Below are 8,157 nucleotides of genomic sequence, written 5' to 3'. Positions count from 1 at the left end.
CTAATCCAGTATGACCTCAGTTTAACTTGATTACAACTGCAAAGACCTTATTTCCAAATAAGGTCACATTTACAGGTTGCAGGTATTAGGACTTGAACATACCTTTTTGGAGGACACAATTCAACCCATAATAGGTGAGTTGCCTAACCTCTCTGAATTCACTGTCCCATTTGGTAAAAACAAGGATGAAAATAAGGCTAAGAGAATTAAATGCTAAAATATGTGTCAAATACTTTGCCTAGATCCTGGCCATATTAAGCTTTTAGTAAATGGTAGCCGGGATTTTTGGTGGGTGGACGTTATCAGCCAGAGCATCCAGAGCCCTGGGTCTACCAGAAGGCCTCAGATCTTCTTAAGGCTTTACAGCAACTGAGCTGTCATCTATAGACACGTGGCTCTGCTGAGTCAGCCTCAGAGAAATGTCATCAATAACGAAGGAAAAGCTTGGAGTTTTCCCTCTCTGAGTTGAGAAACGGGGCCTAGAAGGGAAGACCTTCAGCTCATTCCCATATATTTCTGGAAGAATAGCCGAGGTTCTCCTGGGGAGAAAAAGGCATGGAATTTGGATCAAAGAGGTCAGAGTTGGAATCTCTGACCCACCCTTCACTGACCACGTGCGCTTGGGCTAGTAATACCTCTGAGCCCCGGTTTCTTTCCTTCTATTCCCTCCTTCCCATACCTATGATATTGCTGTCATTCGTCTCATTATCCGTGTGCTATAATCATCCAATACATCGCTACTCTCATTACTTTATTTATTTATTTTTTTGTGAGGAAGATCAGCCCTGTGCTAACATCTGCCAATCCTCCTCTTTTTTTGCTGAGGATGACTGGCCCGGGGCTAACACCCGTGCCCATCTTCCTCCACTTTATATGGGACGCCGCCACAGCACGGCTTGCCAAGCTGTGCGTCGGTGGGTGTGTGCCTGGGATCCGAACCGGTGAACCCCAGGCTGCCGCAGCGGACTTAACTGCTTGTGCCACTGGGCCGGCCCCAACTACTCTCATTACTTTAAACAAACAGTTCTGTTTTTAGATCAATTAAAAATAAGAATTATAAAGGAATTTATTTTATCTTCATTTATTCCTTCTCTTATCCTCTTCCTTTCTTTATATAGATCCTAGTTTCTGACCTATAACATTTTCCTTCTCCCTGAAGATCTTCTTTTAACATATTTTGTAGGGCAGGTCTGCTGGCGATGAAGTCACTCAGTTTTTGTTTGAGAAAGTCTTTATTTCTCCTTCACTTTGGAAAGATAATTTTGCTAGATGTAGAATTCCAGGTTGATGGGGGTGGTAATGCAGAAAGGTATGAACGAATTGGAGGCCATTATTGCAATAATCTACCTACTTAATCCCCTAATGGTCTGTGCCTTATTCATCATAGGATTTGGGGCTCTGCATTGTGGTTGCCCTGAAATTGGGCATATTTCATGGTGATGGCTGCCCATTATCTATTTTTTTTTGGTGAGGAAGATTTGCCATGAGTTAACATCTGTTGCCAATCTTTCTCTATTTTGTATGTGGGTCACTGCCACAGCATGGCTGACGAGTGGTGTAGGTCTGCGCCTGGGATCCAAACCTGAAAACCCAGGCCACTGAAGCAGAGCGTGCCGAACTTAACCACTATACCATGAGGCTGGCCCTCCCATTATCTTTCAAATGGCCTTTTTTTTAATTCTGGGGAAGGAAATTTCCACTTTATGAATCCTGCAACTGTAATGGAGAATCAGAACCCAATTTCCCAGCTTCCTTTGCAGCTAGGACAGATCATGTGACTTAGAGTCTACCAGTCAGGTACAACCAAAGGAGATTTGGCTTCAGAAGAAAGACATTGGTCATAGTGTTACACCTCCTGCTCAGCATCTCCAATGCTGGTGCCTAGAAGCAATGGGATAGTTCCTGCAGCCTGTTCAATGGGGCGTTATGGTCATGGTTACTGGCTGCATCAATGTTCTGGGCATCCCAGGGATGTGGAAACTAATGAATATCCTGTATAGTTTCCTTTTATGCTTATATGACCATTTATTCTACTCTCTGCAACAAAGAATCCTGAGTGTGCACTTGTCTGTAAGTGTAACTTTCTTACCTGTAACAAATACCATTCCTGCCTATCTCAAAGGTTTATGTAAATATGATGACACATGCTAAAGTGCTCTGAAAGTAACCAGGTGCAGCGAGCACAGAGACTCTAGCAGTAATGTTTGTTCTCTTCCCCACTCAATTCCCAGTTTTAGCACAGCGCCTGGAATGGAGTAGGTGCTCAATGAATACCAGCTGAGAAAATGCTGCAGTCACCACAACTTGCACTGGGAATCACCATCACCAACTTTCCCACCCCTTCTCCACTCAGCAGGCCCCTATGGCTCTGATTATGCGAATTGGGTCCAGGCGTCTCTGAAGTCAGAAAATAAACTCCACAAGATCGGGCCAGACTAGAAGACGGCGATGTTTCCTAACGAGTAATCAAGTGGACCCTAGCAAGTAGGAGCAGGTTTTGCCAGCAATGATTCATATAAGGATGGAAGGAACCATAGCTTGTGCTGCTGGTATTTTGAGGCAAACACTTTCAAAATCCCAACTGACAGTCACAGAAATACTGTTTTATAATTACATATTAAATACCAAGGCAAGGGTGGCATTCTAAACTGCTTACAACAGATCTCTAGCAAGAGTTTGAATGTATCGTGTGGAAATTGGTATTCTGATGGACTAGACTGGCGTCTCCCAGCGTCAACACTATTGACATTTTGGGAGGGAGATTTCTTTGTTGTAGGGGGCTGTCCTGTGCATTGTAGAATGTTTACAAGCATCTCTGGTCTCCAGTCACTAGAGTCCAGTAGCACTGCTTTCCCCCACCCCAGTCATGACAATCAAAAATGTCCCCAGACATTGCCAAATGTCCCCTCGGCAGGGGAGCAACCCCCATTGAGAACTATTGGGCTAGAGCAATATTTCTCATGCTACCAAATCAGCATCTGTTCATCTGTCTTGAGCCCTTGGTAGGCAGCAGGCACTCTGCTGGGTACTTTGATTTAAAGTTCACAATAATGCTATAAGATAGGAAAATTATCCACAGTTTACAAATGAATAAGTTGAAAGGAAATGACTTGTTCAAACTGAATGACTGAATAATGGATGAGTGGTCCAACAGTCAGTGGTGGGTTTGGATCACAACCAGCTCTTCTCATTCCCAGGCTGGGACTCTTACCACTGCAGAACCTAAGGTTCACTGCTAGTAAATGCCAATTGCTCTGCAGACATAAGGAAGCAGACCTAGACTGAGGATGTCTTGAGGACTCTGGGAACCAGCTCTGACAGACGAACTTTCCCAAAGCAAACCAAGAACTCCTGGTTGTGTTGAAATGAAAGATAAAGATGGTTCTTTTCCAGAGAACAGCTCTGGGGAGGCTCTAAAGACTCCAAGATTAACATGTCACCATGTTTCAGCTTCCACTCCCCTACAGCACTGCTTTTACTTACCATTGCACTGTTTTCTTCATTGGTTTGTGAGGCTGGCATGGGGACTTGTCATTTGTGTACCCGCTGGTGCCTCGCGTGTAATAAGCCCATGTTTGTTGAGTGGATGAATGAATAACTGAAAGGGGGCAGGAAAGAAGGTGACGGAGGTGAGTGTGTGTCACATCTCTTTGCTCCCTCTTAGAACCTCCGCTCTCCATCCTTTGTTTGGAAGACACTCGGCTAAGACAACGCCCATCACCACTGTGTTCCCAAGTGACCCTCAGTTCTGAGAAACATCATGACAGAATTTTAGTACTGGAAGAATTCTTAGACATGATCTCATCTATATCCGATCTGGTTCATGAATCATCCCTATAATATTCCTGAGATGCCCATGAAACCCCTTCAGTTGTTCATCTGTTCATTCATTCTTTCCATTTGCTGGATGTCTATGTGCCCATGTTGTTCTAGCTATAAGGGAGGATGACGATGATGACGATGACCTTGGCATTGAAACAATCTGTATTAGTTAAATAATGGGCTAAACTGCTGAACCAAAGAAACCCTTAAATTCAAAATACAGTAGTTTAATTATGATAGTGTAATCATCTCTCTTAACAGTCCAGAGGTAGGCAGACGATCCAAGTCCAGTAGGGCATTCTGCTGCATCCAGGGACCCGGGCTCCTTCTGCCTGGTTGCTCTGTTACTCCCTAGGGTGCAGTCCTGTTGGGCAGGGCTGAAGCTGGCTCACACTATCATGTCCAGATCACAGCTTACAGGAGGGGGATGAGAGAGTACAGTAGTCATGCACATAATTTCTCACATTCTATTGGCTGGAACTTAGTCACATGGCCATTCCTACCTGCAAAAGAAGCTGGGAAATGTAGTCTTTGTAGCCACATGCCCAGCTAAAACTGGGTGTGTGTGTATTCTGTTTTTAAAAAGAAAGAAGGGGAAAATGGATACCAAAGATCAAGATCAACACATAGTAGTCTTTGCCATACAGCACAACTCCTTTAATCTTTCATTTTACAGATAGGGAAACTGAGGCCCTGAGAGGAGAAGTAGCTTATCTGAGGTCACATAATGAGGCAGTGGCAGTAGAACTTTTAAGGCCTGTCTCCTGCCTCCGAGGCCACACACTTTCCCCCTCAACACATGGTGTCTTTTAGTAAATCATTATTATTACTTCTGCTTCATGTGGTTTCTGCTTTCTAAAAGAAGAATTTATTCTCCCTGATATAGACTATTCTATAGATCAGTAGTTCTTAGTCTTTTTCTTCTGGGGCGAGGGGTAGATTCAGCGAGCCTGTTAAGGAATTGTGAAAGACTTTAACTCTCTCCCCATAAAATCCTGAAATCTGCCATCATGTATTCACACACACACACACACACCCCAACACACACACACACACACACACACACACACAAAAATTCAAGTACAAGTTTCAGAATGTCCATGACGACTCCTTCTGGCCCCTAAGAATCCCTAGAAACCCAGGTGGAAATACAATGAAACATGCTCCATGGATGCTGCATTTGGCAGCTACAGACCCTTCCTTCTGACCCCGCTGGTTCACATTACAGCTAGTATTCTCTGCAAACACTTAATTTGAGGTCACCATAGAGCTACTATGCAAATTGCTTTAACACAAGAATGAGGAGCCTGGAATTGCTGGGCTACCAAGTTTCAAACTATGAAAAAGTCTCCAGGGAAGTTTTATAATGCCAAGAAATGCAGACACACCACATTAGTAGCAATTTATGGACCCTTATTTTGAGTGAGTGCACACACAGACACACACACACAGACTCAACAATAAAAGGGTTACTCTTGAATTACTATTTTTTTCATCATTAGGGATAGTTTGCTATCTGAGTGAGATGATTTTCAACAACAGAACTAAATGTGCAAACTATTCCTTATCTTGGTGTGCCACAAAACAGCCTTTATCATTTTTTTCCTGTATAGTGTACAATGCTGCCAAACAGAACATATTGAAATAGAGAGCAAGCAGACGGTATTTACTCTAAGTGAACCAGAATCAAGTTTTAAATAAAATAGGCTTAACAGAAACGATAACAAAATCTGATCTAGCAGACTCTAAAAAATGGCTTGGCACAGAAGACACCCTGCCCCGGGGAATTACATTAGCTTCTACAGCACGATCGTGTTACATAAAATTAAAGGTTACGGCCGCTGGAGTTTATAGCTTCAAATTCAAGTGTGGTGAATGCTTAATCATGTCCTCAATGATAGGAATCGCAGCCCCAGTAATCTACTCAGGAAAACTTAAGGCAGAAAAAGATTCGCAACTCTTATCTCTGTGCCTATCTTGGGGATTTGAGAAGTAACACGGAATCATGTGCTCAGTCCCTTTCAGATTCATCGGAGACCCCCAGACCATGACTTCCATGGTCTTTTCACAGTCAACCTTCCAGAAAAGTCAGATCGGCTTGGCACAGAGACGCAGAAGGCTTTTATTGTATTTATTATTTTTTTGCACAGAGTTGTAAGACCATACAAAGCCTTATCAGTGTGTGAACCAGGCAAGAGGGCAAGACAGGGAGCTGGCTTCAACTAGAACACAGCTGAAGCCAAGCTCAGCCATTCTCTCTGGAGGGGACTGGACAGCACTCAACCCTGTGCAGGAGGCAGAAGAGGAATGCGCTGACTTCAAAATAATTCAGCCAGAGTGTGTCGGTAGCATGTGACCAATATCTTCAGTGATGAAGACTCATGACTAGGGTTCTGGAGGCTTCCACCCTGAGCTACCTGTGGAGTTCTGCAGCCCCACAGCAAGGAACGCCTGGAGCCACCAGAAGCTAGAAGAGGCCTGGAACCGATCCCCCCTCAGGGCCTCCAGAGGGAACCCACCCTGCTGACACCTTGATTTTGGACTTCCGGCCTCCAAAACAGTGAGAGAATATATTTCTGCTGCTTTAAGCCACCACCAAGTTTGTGGTAACTTGCCACAGCAGCCATAGGAAACTAATACATTAACTGGCATTAAGGACAAGCCATTGGACACTCTGAGCCTCTTTTTCTCCACCTGTAAAATGGGGATCACCATAGCACTCCCCTCATGTCAGACAGTGACTGTAGTGATGAACTGCGAAACACGCCTTACAAAATCAGGTGGAGTTTAGTGTTCGTGAGGTTTTTTTCAAAAGGAAAGTATTTACCATTGTTTTTACCGATTAGTAAAATAAAATGTAAAATAATGCAAAAGTACTTAAAAAAAAGAAAATGAAAATAATCTGAATTTCACAACTCGGGAAAGAGCCGCTTTTCCATGTCCTTTCTTTCAGATGTGATATATATGCTCACTTTGTGGATTTAAATCTCAGGCCCACCACTTCTCAATCATGTGGCCTCGGCAGAGCCTCTCTCTGCTTTTGTCTCCTTGAGTACGGGGATGATGGTAACACCACCTGCCGGGTTTGCTATGAGGATTAAAAGGGGTAACTCGTGACAAGCACTTGAAATAACAGGGCCTGGCACGTCATCTATAAATGGGGAGAGGAACAGGGAAGGGGTTGCCTGGAGGGCCGAGCATGCTGCAAAGTGTTGGCACAGAGCCTGGCACACAGAGAGCCCTCAATATGTGCACACTGTCGTTACTATTCTGACGCTGTGTTCCAGCGACTTGGAACTGCTCCCAGCTTCTGCAGAACGCCCTTCTCTCCTGGCCTCAGGGGTTTTGCACAGGCTGCACCTCTCTTCTTCCCACCTGGCTGATCCCTCGTTGCCCTTCCAGACTCAGCTCACGCACTGTCTCTTTCAGGACACATTTTTTGACCCCACATGTGTTTCCGGTGCCCCCCACCCCCCTGCCCTCACAGCCTGCTTATCCCTCCACACCCCAATCAAACTATGCCCCATTCGGTGAGTGCTCTCCGTGTGCCACACCTAACTTCCAACCTGCAACTCCATGAAAGCAGACCCTGTCTCACTCCTTGCTGGGTCTGTCCCAGCACCTAGCCCAGGGCCCGCCCACAATGAGTGTTCAGAAGATGCTTGTTCAACAAAGGAGGAAGAGGAAGGAACAAATGCTCATGACTCTTCTCTGGGGGACCCTCTGCCTTCTCTGACTCTCGGGGCTGGGACAAGTGCCTCCTGTGTCCCCACAGCCTCCTGGGATCTGTTCCACCACAGCACAAATCATGATCGTAGTCTTTGCATGCAGGACTGGTAGTTTAATATATGCATAAGTCAGCTCTGCTGCGATGATGCTGTGAAGCGAGCACCCTCCCCCCATCTCCACGGCTTACAAGAACAGATATTTTTCTTACTCATGAGCCTACAGCTCTGCTTCAGGATGTTCTGATCTACTCTTTGGGTCTCTCATTCTGGGAACAGAGCTCACCAGGGCCAGCTGTTCTCATGGGGGATGGCAAAAGCATGAGAAAGCTGAAACATCCACCACTGGCTGTAGCAGTCCTATGGCAAGTTCCATATCAGTGGTGTAGGGGGGCAGGAAACACCCCCTCATCCCAGGGAGCCAGGGCAAGGCAGGGAGAGAAGCGGGAATTGTGAGCAAATAGTACAATTTCCACAAGAGCTCATGACAGGATAATAACGAACACCCCCTATGATCCAGGCACCCACACAGGAGGGGGACGTGCTATCTTTACCCCCATTTTACAGATGAACAAACTGAGGCCAGAAGCGGTTAAGTAATTTACCCAGT

This window comes from Ceratotherium simum, chromosome 8 (genome assembly GCF_057802395.1).
Source record: "Ceratotherium simum simum isolate JZ-2026a chromosome 8, ASM5780239v1, whole genome shotgun sequence".
NCBI lineage: Eukaryota > Metazoa > Chordata > Mammalia > Perissodactyla > Rhinocerotidae > Ceratotherium > Ceratotherium simum.
Note: the sequence above shows the minus strand (reverse complement) of the source record.